At 41.4% G+C, this 16150-nt stretch overlaps 1 long non-coding RNA gene across 2 annotated transcripts in view; it reads left to right on the forward strand.

Annotated features, from left to right (window-relative positions):
* The window catches only part of LOC126998085 (uncharacterized), an 86232-nt gene that overhangs the window by 31048 nt on the left and 39034 nt on the right, over positions 1–16150 (forward strand). The window lies entirely within an intron of this gene.

Here is a 16150-nt window from a genome sequence, read left to right on the forward strand (position 1 = left end):
GACTCCGCAGTCGAATGAAACTAGTTTGAAGTGACTCTACAGTAGAATGAAGCTACATAGGCTCAGTCGACTTAAAACTGGTTTCAGACGACTCCCCACCCTTTTGAAATGACTCTTAGTCGAATGAACCTTGTTTGAAGTTTTTTGATGTTTCTGAATCTAACTAGTGTTTGACGTTTCGCTTCCCGTTTTCTATATACTTTACTGTTAAACAGATTTAACCTGTGCGGCTCACCACGGCCTTATCAGTCACTTCCTTGCTACACCATCAACGCGTTTACACCATGGAATTCTCTATTGAAATGGACGAGGTGGAAGAGTTTCTGTGGTTAAAAAAAATATCCAGTGCATGTTGGAAACGACAAGGAAAAAAAAGCAAATTTTCGAAGGAAGTGTCGGGCATTCGTTATTCAAGATGACTGTCTAAAACTTGCCCATAAGCCGAACAGGAGAGATTTAACTGGTGAGTAGTCTATTCGTGTAGAAACGAAAAGCAAAATAGTGTAATGACATATAGTTGAATAATTTTACATATGATTGCAGAAGTTCGCTTCCTTCGGGTGATTAAGGATAGCCAATATCAGCTCGACATTGTGCTGGCCAGTCACCGAGGAGCTGGTGACAGCGACGAAGCTGTTGCTTTGGGAGGCCACGTTGGCAGGGATAAGGTCATCGATCGCATAATGCAAAGATATTGGTGGCGCAACGTTACATCTGATGTGGTTGAAACCATCAAAACTTGCTCACGGTGCCAAAAAGCCAGCACTGTGTTCAAGAAAGTGGACCCGAAACTGCACAGTATCCCAATTAAGCCTCGAAACATGTACCAAATTGGCATAGACCTATGTTCATTGACAACGTGAGTTTGGTTTTACACAATTTGTATATAAGTACAATACTACTATTGTTATTTATACTATTAATACTTTTATGTAAGTTAATTTCGGCATGCTTACAACTGGGTATTTTTTCAGGTCCTCCAACTGTCATGTCGCCATTGTGATGGCCGTTTGTTATTTTTCCAAGTGGATTGAGGCTCGCCCTTTAAAATCGAAGGAAGCTGTAGAAGTGGCTCGGTTCCTGTACGAGGACATTATATGTCGTCATAGATGTGTTGCCATACAGATCAATGACCAGGGCAGAGAGTTTGTGAACTCAGTCTCAGCAGAGCTCCACACGCTCACAGGAACAACCCAAAGAATCACATCTGCTTATCATCCTCAAGTATTTATCATAATATTATAACGATTATATTTGTTTGTTTGTGCTTATTCTTTCCTCTGTTTGAAAGTAATGCCCCTATTTTGGCATTTTTTGATCTTGTTGGAACAATACCTATATATTTTTCTTACAAAAAAAATACTGATTTGTTAATTTCAGGCCAATGGGTTAGTCGAACGCAGCAACCGAACAGTTCAAAATCTTCTCCTTCGAACTCTGAATGATCGACATGAAAACTGGGACAAATGTTTGCACAGCGTCTTATTTGCACTGAGGCAGGTAATATCAGGGTAAACCTGTGAGTTCTTGTAGAAACGTCTGTGTGTACTGTTATTAGTTTTTGAATTGCATTGTTTCTTTTTTTAGATCTACAGTCCAGGCCTCCACGAGGTTTTCACCATTCAAGATGTTATATGGCCGAGAACCTGTCCTTCCAATCGATGTGGACCACGAGTTCGCTGACTGCACCTCCGATCCTGACGATCCTGAATTTGAGGAGTCTGACTTCCATGCTACACTCTCTAAGCTCGAAATATTACAGGTATTTTTCATTTCATGCAAGAGGTAGTAGCTGTATATATATGCTATATGTATTTTATATACAGGCTACACATGTATAGTATCTTCATCCATACATTATGTAATATTTATATACACTAAATTAAGATGTTTTTCCTTCAAGAACTATTAGTTTATCTATTTTTTCATCATTTTTTTCTTGAGCTTCATTTCTTTTGTCTTCTTTATATTAACATGTTTTTCCTTCAAGAACTTTTACTTTATCTATTTTTTATTATCTTTTTCATGGGCTTTTATTTCTTTAGTCTTCTTTAAATTAAAATGTTTTCTCTTCATACTTTTCTATTACTTGCTTTCATGAGGTTTCATTTATGGTCTTCTTTGAATTAACATATTTTCCCCTTCAGGAACCCAACTGTTGAGCCTCAATTTTAAGCGCCACACCGTATGACTTAACTGCATAAAGAACCGTCGCATCAGTCCACATTTCCTTTGACACGTGCGTTCGTTCGTTCGGTCTTTTACGAGTTCCAAACGCACACGAAACACGTCGATTTGGGTTGTAAAAGACGTGATCGCATAAATCTGCAGCCGGATCGTAATATGTTACCTGAGCGAGTTTTTGATGTAGTTCTGCAATATTTCTCAAGGCCTCTCCATCACGCTCCCTGGCCATGCGTCTTCCCTCCTTGCCCTCGTTTTTTTTATGTTATTTTCTTCTGGCTAAGGAGGTGAAGGGGGGAGGGTAGGAGAAGGGGAGGATACGGTGAAATGGGGATCTGATGGGTGTTGATAGTGGTGATGGTGATGGTAGTAGTAGTAGTAGTAGTAGTAGTAGTAGTAGTAGTTGGAGGAGGAGGAGGAAGAGGAGAAGCGAGATGGAGTAGTTTTTGTTTCCACTACTACTACTACTACTACTACTACCATTGCTCTTTCACTCACTGCATTAAGAAATAGCTCATCTCGTCCTCACTTAAAGCGCCACATTTAACTCTTAGAGACAAAACGTTTTAAGTGCTAAGTAGAGAGAGAGAGAGAGGGAGAGGGAGAGGGAGAGGGAGACAGACTTTTCATTCCTCTTACCCCATTTTAGGATGCATGTATCTTTCTCTTCCTCCCTTCTCCCTTTTTCTCCCCCTCCTTCCTCCCTTATCCCCCTCCTTCGTCCTTTATCTTCCTCCGTTCCCATCTTTCTCACTTCCTCTGCCTCTGCCCCCTCCCTCCCCTCCCCTTACCTGCCATTACCTGTTTCACGCTTCCCCCGCCCAGACGCCGCCTCCTCACTCTTCCTGAAGCTTTTAAGAGCACCGACGTGACTTCATTTTCCGTGTAATGCATCGTGACAGCTTCAGCGCGCGGACAAACAACTAATTAGAGCCTTTCATTACGATGCACGGGACACTTTTCATTTACTTATTGCACTTTTTATTATTTTCTTTGTTTTTACCTCATCGATCCACACAGGGACACACGGCTTCATCGGAACACGTGTCAATACCTATTTTTCTTAATTACGGGGTTTTATTACCTGGAGAGTTTTAAAGAAGAGCCAATTAGTGCGCGACAAAGACTCTGCATATATATACATAATTTCGCGCGTGGTTTTTGCTGCCGTTATTAAGACGCGGGATTAAACACATACGTCTACTCGTGCTCTCTCTACTGCGTGTCGTAAAGTAGCTGCTAAAAGGCCGCTAGAGTTCACAGGCCTTTAATTAACTCGTGAATATTAACTATTTACAACGTCGTCCACTACGCGGAGGCCTTAATAGATATGTCCTTGTGTGCTACTGTGTGTCTTAGAGTGGCAGAAAAAGGTAATTAGTTTTTTTTACAGCAAAGGAAACAGTTCAAGGTCAAAAAAGGAAGGTAGACAAAAAAGCCCGCTAATCGCTGTTCCTACAAAAATAAGTATACGCCAATTTACCAGTGAATATTTGCTTTATTTCGTCCCTTAACCCATGTGAATGTTAACTGTTTACAACGTTATTGACTAGACAAGGGTATTAAGAACTATGTCTGTTTGCTGCTATGTGTTTTAAAGAGTGGCTAAAAAAGTCAGTTAAAATATATGGCAGCTTATTCGAGACTACTGGAGTTATTTCGTCCCTAACTCGTGTGAATGTTGACTCTTTACAACGTTATTCACTAGACAAGGGTATTAAGAACTATGTCTATATGTTGCTATGTGCTTTAAAGAGAGTGGCTAAAAAAATCAGTTAAAATATATGGCAGTTTATTCGAGACTACTTGAGTTATTTCGTCCCTAACTCGTGTGAATATCAACTGTTTACGTCATTCCCTAGACAAGGGTATTAAGAACTATGTATGCTGCTATGTGCTTTTAAAGAGAGTGGCTAAAAAAGTCAGTTAAAATATATGGCAGCTTATTCGAGACTACTGGAGTTATTTCGTCCCTTAACTCGTGTGAATGTTAACTGTTTACAACGTTATTGACTAGACAAGGGTATTAAGAACTATGTCTATATGCTGCTATGTGCTTTTAAAGAGAGTGGCTAAAAAAGTCAGTTAAAATATATGGCAGTTTATTCGAGATTACTGGAGTTATTTCGTCCCTAACTCGTGTGAATGTTAAATGTTTCCAACGTCATTCACTTTTCAAAGGCATTAAGAACTATGCCCGTATGCTATCGTGATTCTCAAGGCAAAGAAGGCAATTAAAATATATGTCAGTTTACCCGTGAATATTTGATTTATTTCATTACTAAGACCCCAAAATTACAAGTTCTCCCTTCAAATAGCGTTCCCTTGACATCAGTTCCAACAGTATTAGTACGCCAGACCGTGTTCCCAACGAGCTTTCAATGAACCGCTTCCACGAGTTAATGGCTCCATCCAATTGATCAGTTTTCATTGTTAGTAACTGTAATAGTATTGTATGAGTGTGCCTAAAAAAAAAATAATAATTGAAAGTGAGGTATGGGAAATTGAGCGGAAGCGAAAAACTGTTTGTATGTTGCTCTTAGTTTGAGTTGGTAATAATGGATAAGGGCGAGCTTGGAATACGTCTCTAAAAACTCATTTCCTCGTATTCTACTGCGTGATAAAAGTAATGGAGTGTGGTATAGACAACTGAACGAAGGAGAAAAACGGTTTAGAAGTTGCCGTTGGTTTCTGAGTTGGTATAATTGATAAGGGAGAGTTTGCATTTCGTTTCCCGTTAATATACTGTGTGCAATAAAAGTCATTCAAAGTGACGTATCAGAAATTTAACGGAGCTGAAAAATAAAGGCTTACAGGTTGCCGTTGGTTTCTGAGCTGGTGACAAGTGTTAAGGGAGGCTTGCAACATGTCCGTAAGAACTCATTTCCCCGTAATATACTGTGTGTAATAAAAGTAACTGACAGAGAGGGATGAAAAATAAAGAGGCGAAGCAAATGTATAAAAGCTGGCGTTCGTTTCTGAGTTGGTAGTACTTGATAAGGGAGGGAGAGCTTGGAACACACCCGTAAGAATTCATTTCCCCGTAATCTACTGTGTAATTAAAGTAACTGACAGAGAGGGATGAAAAATAAAGCGAAAAAAACGTATAGAAGCTGCCGTTCGTTTCTGAGTTGGTAGTACTCATAAGGGAGGGAGAGCTTGGAACACACCCGTAAGAATTAATTTCCCTGCAATCTACTGTGTAATTAAAGTAACTGACAGAGAGGGATGAAAAATAAAGCGAAAAAAACGTATAAAAGCTGGCGTTCGTTTCTGAGTTGGTAGTACTTGATAAGGGAGGCTTGGAACACATCCGTAAGAATTCATTTCCCCGTAATATACTGTGTGTGATAATAGTAACTGACAGAGAGGGATGAAAAACTTAACAGGCGAAAAAAAACCCCGTATCGAAGCTGCCGTTCGTTTCTGAGTTGGTATTTACTGATGAGGGACATCTTGTAACACGTCCGTCAGCTCTCTTCCGGCCACTCCTCTGTACTCTTTTTAGGAGCAGTAAGAATCGGGCTTTTTTTTCATTATTTTCTTTTTTTTTTTATGCCCTTGAACTGTCTCCTTTGCTGTGAAAAAAAAAGTTAATTTCCCCGTAACATACAATGTGCAATAAAAGAACGACTTACATGACCGCCCCCCGCATGTTACTGTGAGCAAAGATTATAGGAAACGACTCTCTCAGGTATCCCCAGGTGTCCCTTTCCCTTTCACCTCCCTACATCTATAACAAATGGAATCACCGATGATGGTTATTACAAACGACATTACGGCACCGGTGTGGAGATTGTAACGATGATTGAAAAATATAAATACACATTGCGCCGCTACCTGGAGGCGGAGAATGGAAATGAGGGCACAAAATCTCGGTCTGCATATCAAATTAACCGTGAATGTTCAGGGAGCGACAATAATATGCGTTTAAATTAATTAACACCGATAACTGATTGACGAATATATCACGAAAGCCTAGAGTCACCGCGGTAACGAAAACGGTAACTAACGAACGAATACGAACACGGACGCGCCTGTACAACGATCATACCAGACTACCCAATTAAACATGTGACAAAGATTTAACGAAAGCCAAAAATCACCGTAACGAAATATGGCGTCTCAGGAACATGAACAGGAACACGAACAGAAACACGAACAGAAACACGAACAGAAACACGAACAGGAACACGAACAGAAACACGAACAGAAACACGAACGGGAACACGAACAGAAACACGAACACGAACAGGAACACGAACAGGAACACGAACAGGAACACGAACAGGAACACAAACAGGAACACAAACAGGAACACGAACAGAAACACGATCAGGAACACAAACAGGAACACGAACAGGAACACGAACAGGAACACGAACAGGAACACGAACAAGAACACGAACAAGAACACGAACAAGAACACGAACAAGAACACAAACAGGAACACAAACAGGAATATGAACAGGAACACAAACAAACACAAACAAACACAAACAGAAACACAAACAGAAACACGAACAGAAACACGAACAGAAACACGAACAGAAACACAAACAGAAACACAAACAGAAACACAAACAGAAACACAAACAGAAACACAAACAGAAACACAAACAGAAACACAAACAGAAACACAAACAGAAACACAAACAGAAACACAAACAGAAACACGAACAGAAACACGAACAGAAACACGAACAGAAACACAAACACGAACAGAAACACAAACACGAACAGAAACACAAACACGAACAGAAACACAAACACGAACAGAAACACAAACACTAACTCAAACACAAACAGGAACACAAAACAGGAACAGAAACACTAACAGAAACACAAACACTAACTCAAACACAAACAGGAACACAAACACAAACAGGAACACAAACACAAACAGGAACACAAACACGAACAGAAACACAAACACGAACACAAACACGAACAGAAACACAAACACGAACAGAAACACAAACACGAACAGAAACACAAACACTAACTCAAACACAAACACTAACTCAAACACAAACACTAACTCAAACACAAACACTAACTCAAACACAAACACTAACTCAAACACAAACAGGAACACAAACACAAACAGGAACACAAACAGGAACACAAACACAAACAGGAACACAAACAGGAACAGAAACACGAACAGAAACACAAACACTAACTCAAACACAAACAGGAACAGAAACACGAACAGAAACACAAACACAAACAGGAACACAAACAGGAACACAAACAGGAACACAAACACAAACAGGAACACAAACAGGAACACAAACACAAACAGGAACAGAAACACGAACAGAAACACAAACACTAACTCAAACACAAACAGGAACACAAACACAAACAGGAACACAAACACAAACAGGAACACAAACAGGAACACAAACACAAACAGGAACACAAACACAAACAGGAACACAAACACAAACAGGAACACAAACAGGAACACAAACAGGAACAGGAACAGAAACACGAACAGAAACACGAACAGAAACACGAACAGAAACACGAACAGAAACACAAACACTAACTCAAACACAAACAGGAACACAAACACAAACAGGAACACAAACAGGAACACAAACAGGAACACAAACAGGAACACAAACATGACGAAAACGACCACGCCTATACAAACCACCACATTCAGACCAGCTAATTAAACATGTAACATTCGCCGCGACTAATAATTACACCCTCACCGATTCAAATACGCTCATAATTGATGGCGGGCATAAAGACTTAACGCAGAACCCTCGTTAAATAATCCGCGTGCGTTTATTTCGTTATTCAGGCGCTGGAGGCCGTGCGAGCGAGCGTTAACCCGCCGCTGAGTATTACATGAAGACTCCCATAAATACTAAATAGGGCTTCCTCCTCCGTGAACATCAGATCCAGAGAGCTTAAGGGCTTGACTACTGTAGCCCTCGCCGCTCTCTCTCTCTCTCTCTCTCTCTCTCTCTCTTTCTTTCTACCTTGCTTTCTCTTTTTATCTTACACCAGCCTCATCTCTACCTTATCCTCCTCTTCCTAATGCTACTTCTCTTACAACTTATTTTACTTCCCCTATTCATCCTTCTCCTCCTCCTTCCTGCTTCTCTTCCTTGTCTTCCTACTTCATCTCCTCCTCCTCCTCCTCCTCCTCCTCCTCCTCCTGCTACTACTCCAGCTACTACTCCAACTACTACTACTACTACTACTACTACTACTACTACTACTACTACTACTACTGCTACTACTACTGCTATTACTTCCCTTATTCATTCTCCTCTTTCTCCTCCTCTCCTGCTTCTCCTCCTTATGTTCCTGCTTCCGAATCGCCTTGCTCTCTCTTCCAACAACCTCCTACTCTTCTTTCTCCTGCTATTACTGCTACTACTACTACTACTACTACTACTACTACTACTACTACTACTACTACTACTACTACTACTACTACTACTACTACTACTACTACTACTATTACTACGACTTCACCTCTTCCTCCTGCTCTTCCTCCTGCTTCTCTTCTTAATTAATATTCCTACCTCCGAGGCGCCTTGCAAACCAATAATTCAATGTTTCGTCATGTACTCTGTTGTCCTCTTCCTCCTCCTCCTCCTCCTCCTCCTCACTTATTCCTCCTCCTCCTCCTCCTCCTCTTCCTCCTAGCATGAATATTTCCTACTCCATCACCGCCCCAAGTATCTATTCCCTCACAACCCCTCCCGGAAATGCACACATCCACTTCTCTTAACGCCACTACCTTACGTCTCCACCGCCTCATCGCTTCCGCCATCATCACCATCACCACCACCAAAACCTTCGTCACCCCTACCACCACCACCACAAGAGCCTTCGTCACCCCTACCACCACCACCACCATTGACAGTAACAACAAGCACTGGCAACAACAAATGGAAAGAGGAAGGGAAAGGAAGGGGAGGAGAAAGAGGGAAGGGGAAGGGGAGGGGAATTTTGGGGGCGAGGAGGGCGCATTCTAATTTATCTCATGTTGTTTTCAGACTTAAGTTTTGTAAGTAAGAGCAAACTACTAGCATTGTGACCTCCCGTTCTCTCTCTCTCTCTCTCTCTCTCTCTCTCTCTCTCTCTCTCTCTCTCTCTCTCTCTCTCTCTCTCTCTCTCTCTCTCTCTCTCTCTCTCTCTCTCTCTCTCTCTCTCTCGCAACTATTTTCTTCACTTCTTCACTTCCCTTCCGAATTCCTTTTTCTTCGTCTGACCTTCCATTCCCTTCTCCTCCTCCTCCTCCTCCTCCTCCTCCTCCTCTTCCTCTTCTTCCTCCTTCTTTTCCTGCTGCTTCTCACTTTTCACCTCCTTTTTTTCATTTCCACGCTCTCTTCTTAAGTTCCTCCACTTTTGAAACTCGCTGAGGAATGTGGCGCTTGGAGGCGGAAGTGTGGTGTGGTGTTGGGGTTTGTGTTGTGGCGCCGAGTAAGGGAGATGTGGTGTTTGAGGCTGTGGTGGTGGTGGTGGTGGTGAGATGGTATTTCTGGGCTGTAGTGTTAATAGTGAGGTGGTATGAGTCTGGTGGTGGTGGTGGTGGTGGTGATGATGGTGGGGGTAACTGTGGTGGTGGTGTCGTGAGGTGGTATTTCTGGTATGAGTGAGTATAATGGTGGTGGTGGTGGTGACTGTAGTGGTGTAGTGGGTGTTATTACTGACGTGTGTGATGTGGCAGAATTGCAGTGGTATAAAAGAAATATATAGTGAGTGTGACTTTGGTTAGTGTGAAGTGTGATGCGAGTTTCACCTCAAATGTGGGTGTTCTTATTGACGTGTGTGATGTGACAATGTTTTACTAGTTGTGAGTGTAACATTGGCTGATGGGAAGTATTATGTGGCTTTCATCTCTAGCGGGCTTTTTTTTATCAGCGGGCTTTTTTATTATTGTTTCCTTTTTTGTGTGTGCCCTTGAGCTGCCTCCTTTGTTGTAAAAAAAAAAAAAAATGTGGCTGTCAATAATAGACTACCAGGGGTCATACATTTCGGCGCGCCAGCACACAGATCAAATATGACACAATGAAACTATAGTGAATCTTAACGTGCTTTCTATGTAATTCCGCGGTGTTGGGTTTGATATATTTAGCTTGGGGAAAGTTTATGATATTCGCCGAGTCTTTTCTTGTCTTTTGTGTGTGTGTCTCAAGGGCTGTTAGGTTAGCTTAAGTTAGGTTCTGCTGGGACTGGTAATTCTTTTTCCTGCAGCTCTCCCTGTTGTGTAATTAAACTCTAGTGGTGGTGGTGGTAGTGAGGGGAGGGGGTAGTGGTGGTGGTGCTGGTTGTGGTGGTGGATGTGGTAATGGTGGTGATGTCGGTGGTAACGGTTGAGGAGCTGATGGTTAGAAGTGAATTAAAGTAAAATATATAAGAGGAGAGGAGTGCGGAAGAGAAGGAGAATGATGATAATAATAGTAGTAATAATAATAATAATAATAATAATAATAATAATAATAATAGTAACAATAACAATAATAATATGAAGAAAAAATAAAAAGAAGAGAAAAAATAAAGAAAAAGAGAACAAGAAAAAGAAAAAAAGGTGAAGAAAAAGGAAAAGAAGAAAATCGGGAACACGAACAACAAGAACAAGAAGTCGAAGGTTAGAGTGGCAACAAATTAGAAGAAAAGTATAAAAAAACGAACACGAGAAAAAGCAAACAAACAAACAAAATCATCAACAACAACAACAGCAACACAGAATAGAAAAACAAGAACAACAAGAATAAAAAAAGGTCAACAACAATACAAGGACGAAGAACAATAAGAACAAGAAAAAAAGAAAAGCTGATTGGGAAACAAAATCCACAAAAACAAAACAAAAAAAAGAGAAAAAAATACCATGAAAAAAGCTAGTCGACCCAACACTGAGAGGCACAGACAAAAAAAAAAAAAAAAAAAAAAAAGAAATAGAAAAAAAAAAGTAAAAAGAGACGACTACCAAAGAGGAAGCAAAAAAAAAAAAATAAAGCAAAAACAAACAAACTCAGATCTGGAAAAGGAGAAAGAAATCGAGAGAGAGAGAGAGAGAGAGAGAGAGAGAAATGAAAAAAAAAGATGCAGGTCACTTCTCTCCACACTCTTCTTCCCTTTGATCCTCGGCCGTGGTATGAGGTATGCAAATGTAAGCTATCTCTCTCTCTCTCTCTCTCTCTCTCTCTCTCTCTCTCTCTCTCTCTCTCTCTCTCTCTCTCTCTCTCTCTCTCTCTCTCTCTCTCTCTCTCTCTCTCTCTCTCTCTCTCTCTCTCTCCATTTTTATCTTTTTTCTTTATATATTTTTTTTTTGTATTTTACTTTCACTCCTTTCGTTGACTCGTTCCTTGCTTCTTCCTTCCTTCCTAGTTCATGTTCTCCTCCTCCTCCTCCTCTTCATCTTCCTTCTCTTCTTCCTCCCTCTCTCTCTTCTTCCTCCCTCTCTCTCTTCTTCCTCTCTCTCTTCTTCCTTCCTCTCTCATTGTCGGCCTTCCTTATCCTTCCTCCTCCTCCTCCTCCTTCTCCTCCTCCTCCTCCTCCTCCTCCTCCCCCTCCTCCTTCTCCTTCTCCTTCTCCTCCTCCTCCTCCCGTGTCTCTTTCTAGTTTATATCTGTGAAGGTTTTTTTTTCTTCCCTTTTTACCAGCAAGAGGAAGAGGAGGTATAAGTTATGGTGTTTTGTTTGCCAGTTTTTGTGTTATTTTTTAGTGTTGTAAGTGTGTGTGTGTGTGTGTGTGTGTGTGTGTGTGTGTGTGTGTGTGTGTGTGTGTGGTGTACTGTTTGTCTGTGTGTCTGTCTGCCTGCCTGCCTGCTTGTTTTTATGTTTGTGTTTGCCTTTCTCTCTCTCTCTCTCTCTCTCTCTCTCTCTCTCTCTCTCTCTCTCTCTCTCTCTCTCTCTCTCTCTCTCTCTCTCTCTCTCTCTATTTTATATTAAATTTGTACGTTCTCATTTCTTCTCCACCTATTGACGCCCCCCCCCCTTCCCCCTCCCTCTCCTTCCCCCGTTCCCTCCCTCCCCTCAATAGCAAATAATGACCAAGACTTTTAATACAAGACCAGACGAAGGAAGACCACCTCACTGACCCCCCCCCTGCACACACACACACACACACACACACACACACACACACACACATGGGCAGAACGTAATAATATAACTCAATTTAAAGAAGACTAAAATTGATGAAGGAAGGAGCGTCGCACATACCTCACCTCTCCCTCTCCCGGCCAGGTGTGTCGAGGTGTTATTAATATTAGTCCCTTATTACCTGCTGCCTTTGTGATCTCTTTGACCTGACGTGTGTATGTGAGGGTGAGGGAGATATAGTGAAGGAGCTGGTGAAAGTTTCGTTTATTGCTGGCTTTCGTAACTCTTATATTAACCCGCAGTGAGTGATAGTGATCGTGAAGAAGATAGTGAAGGATTTTTGCCAGGGATGGATATATGATGTTTTTGAGGACTGACGTATGCTAATTGTATCGTCAAACATCATAACCAGCAACTTATAGCATAAATCAACAAAGAATGACCTCACTTTGCTGTATTGAAAGTCTCATTTGTAAGGAAACATTTATGAATTTTCTGAGGCAAGATCTATAGTAATTGTTTGGGGTTTTGTTAGGTTAGGTTAGGTTGTTTAGGGTATCTTAAAACACAAGATTGCCAGCAACTTATGGCATAAGTCAACAAAGAATGACCTCACCTCGCTGTATAGAAAGTCTCATTAGTAAGGAAGCATTAATGAGTTTTCTGAGTCAAGGCCTATAGCAACTGTTTGGGGTTTTGTTAGGTTATAGGTTAGGTTAGGTTAAGTTTAGGATATCTTCAAACACATGAACGGCGGGAACTTATGGCACAAATCAACAAAGGAAGAACTCACCGTGTCAGACATTAAATTTGATTAGTAAGGAAGCATTTATGAATTTTCTGAGTGCATACATAGTGACTATATGGGTTATAGTTAGGTAAGTTTTAGGTTATCTCCAAGCACACGACAGCCAGCGACTTATGGTATAAATCAACAAAGAATGAGGTCACTTTGTTACATTGAAAGTCCCATTAGCAAGGAAGCAAATATGATTTTTCTGAGTCAAGTCGTATGGTAATTGTTCGGGGTTTTGTTAGGTTAGGTTAAGTTTAGGGTATCTTCGAACACATGACGCCAGCAACGTACGGTATAAATAAACAAAGAAAGACTTCAGTGTGTTATGTAGTAAGTCTGATCAGTAAGGAAGCATATATGACATTTTTTAGTCAAGACGTTTACGTATTTGGTAGCTGTTCGCGGTATTGTTAAGTTAGGTTAAGTTTAGGGTATCTTCAGACACAAGATCGCCAGAAACTTTTGGCATAAATCAACAAAGAAAGACCTCCCTTTGTTAGATAGCACGTCTCATTACGCTGGAGGACATTCGTTTGTGATAGGCAGAAAGGGATAAGGACAAGACATAATAAGTAGATGCAAGAGAGATATACGAAAGAGGTGAGAGGTAGAAAGAGACAGACAAAATGAAAAGACGAGAGAGAGAGAGAGAGAGAGAGAGAGAGAGAGAGAGAGAGAGAGAGAGAGAGAGAGAGAGAGAGAGAGAGAGAAACGAAAGAAAGAAATGAGACAGGAGATAAAAACAACAGAGATAAAAAAAGGGAAACGAAAGGAGGAAAAGAATGAAGACTAAGTAGTGTGTGATGCTGATAGTGAGGAAGATAGTGAAATATTCCAACATTACGGAACCCTCAAGGAAACTTTCATCCGCCATGTGTGTAATAGTAATAGTGAGAGATAGTGACCGATAGTGAAGGTGATAGTGAGGGATGCCTACTTTACTGACAATCCAAGAAAACATTAATTCCCCGTATGTGTGACAGTGAGTTATAGTGAAGGATAATGAGTGATAGAGATAGTGAAAGAAATTGCGAGTGATAGTGAGGACCGTGAATGATAGTGATAGTGAGATTGTGAGTGATGGTGAAGGAGATAGTAATATTGATAGTGAAGGAGAGTGAGTGATAGTGAGGGAAATAGTGATAGTTAAAGAAATTGTGAGTGATAGGGAATGGTAGTAATAGTAATTGATAGTGAAGGAGAGTGAGTATTTTTGAAGGAGAGTGAGTGATAGTGAAGCAGATTGTGAGTGATAAGGAAGGATAGTGAGTGATAGTAAGTGTTAGTAAAAGAGATTGCGAGTGATGGTGAAAGACAATGAGTGATAGTAAATGATAGTGAAGGAGATAGTGAGATAATGATAGTGAGAGATAATGATACTGAAGGAGATAGTGAGAGATAATGATAGTGAAGGAGATAGTGAGAGATAATGATAGTGAAGGAGACAGTGAAGGAGATAGAGGTGTTTATAGTGCAGGGGATAGTGAGGGATGCCAACATTACCGACGCTATAAGGAAGCTTCACACTCGCCCCCGGGAACTCTCAAGACGCCCTCGGAAGATGAGCAAACTCCTCACCTTCACGACCGCTCCCTACACCCTTGATGAGCCCACCTTTTCACTCGGCCGCCCAGGTACACACACACGCAGACACACACACGCACACAAGCACGCACACGCCCTCCTTTCCTCAAGACAGCGGCATATGGCACTGCTGGAAGACATTCGAGGGAAACTTTGTAATCTTTCCCCTCATCCTACGCGCCCTTCCCTCTCGGCCGAGCTGGTGGGGAAGTGTTCTCAGGGCAGCTTTGTGGTTTGTGGCGCGGTGCGTTTAAGGGTGAACGGTGGGGGACTTTTCAAGTAAATTCCGGTGGTTCTGTGACACGTTCCTCCAGTTTACAGCGCGCCACAAAGTACTTTTATGGTGCGGTGTTGGTTTCACGATCTTTTCTTGGCTAATCTGCTTCTTCCTTTCCTTTCTTTGCTTTCATGTACTATTAATGCGTGAAGGGGATAGTTAACGGTAGTGAAAGATAGTGATTCTGTTGCACGTTCCTTCAGCTTATTGCGCGCTACAACGTGTTTTTATGGTGTGATGTTGGGTTCACGATCTCTTCTTCCCTAATTTACTTTTTCATTTCCTTTTCCTTCTTCCATGTACTATTTATTCGTGTACTACCCTTCTCACCCTCCTCCCATCTCCTGTCTTCGCTGTCCTCCACTTCCTCTCCAAAGTATAGTTTTATTTATTTTTTTTTATTTTTTTATTTATTATTTTTTTTTTTACTAATTTAATATCGTTTATATATATATAGTTTTAAGTGCACTAGATCCGGCGCCATATGACACTGCAGTTGCGGCGCCAAGATACAACGCTTAATAATCAATCATCCTCTCCAAAGTCCCTATTCTTAATTGTATCGGCACCTCAGATGGACCGTTCGAAAAGCCTCTCGTAGAAGTTGCTTGGATTTTCATGGACTGTTTTGTGATCGTAGTGATAATTTTACACAACTGCGCACCGGACTGGAAAATCACTCATGAAAACTCGGTTGATCTACTCTGTGGCATTGGGAAATAGTCGTTATGGGAGCCCGATGTGATAGTTTTACACGACATCTTCACCCTGGACTAGAAAATCACCCTTGAAAACCCGGTTGATCTTCCCTGTGGCCTTAGAAAACAGTCGTAATTTTAAGAAAAAGGACCCAACAAGCCTCCCACGGCCACAGGAGGCGAGAAACACTGTTTGGACGCGCTGCATCAGTCTCTGCCACGTGTCATTACGAGGAAAGCTCTTACACAGGTCTCCGAGGAAGGTGGGGTGGGTGAGGAGGGGGGGAATGGAGACAAGGAGGAGGAGACAGAATGAAAATATATTGTAGTCACCTAACTCTGCACGTCCGTTTTCTTTAATTTGTTGCACTTTCTTTGATGAATGAGCGGCTGGGAGAGAGAGAGAGAGAGAGAGAGAGAGAGAGAGAGAGAGAGAGAGAGAGAGAGAGAGAGAGAGAGTTCATTCACATGCATCGCTGCGTTCGCCTTTTATTAGTCAGACTCCCCCGTGCGTGGCTTTACTTTGGAC

This window comes from Eriocheir sinensis, chromosome 13, assembly GCF_024679095.1.
Source record: "Eriocheir sinensis breed Jianghai 21 chromosome 13, ASM2467909v1, whole genome shotgun sequence".
Classification (NCBI taxonomy): domain Eukaryota; kingdom Metazoa; phylum Arthropoda; class Malacostraca; order Decapoda; family Varunidae; genus Eriocheir; species Eriocheir sinensis.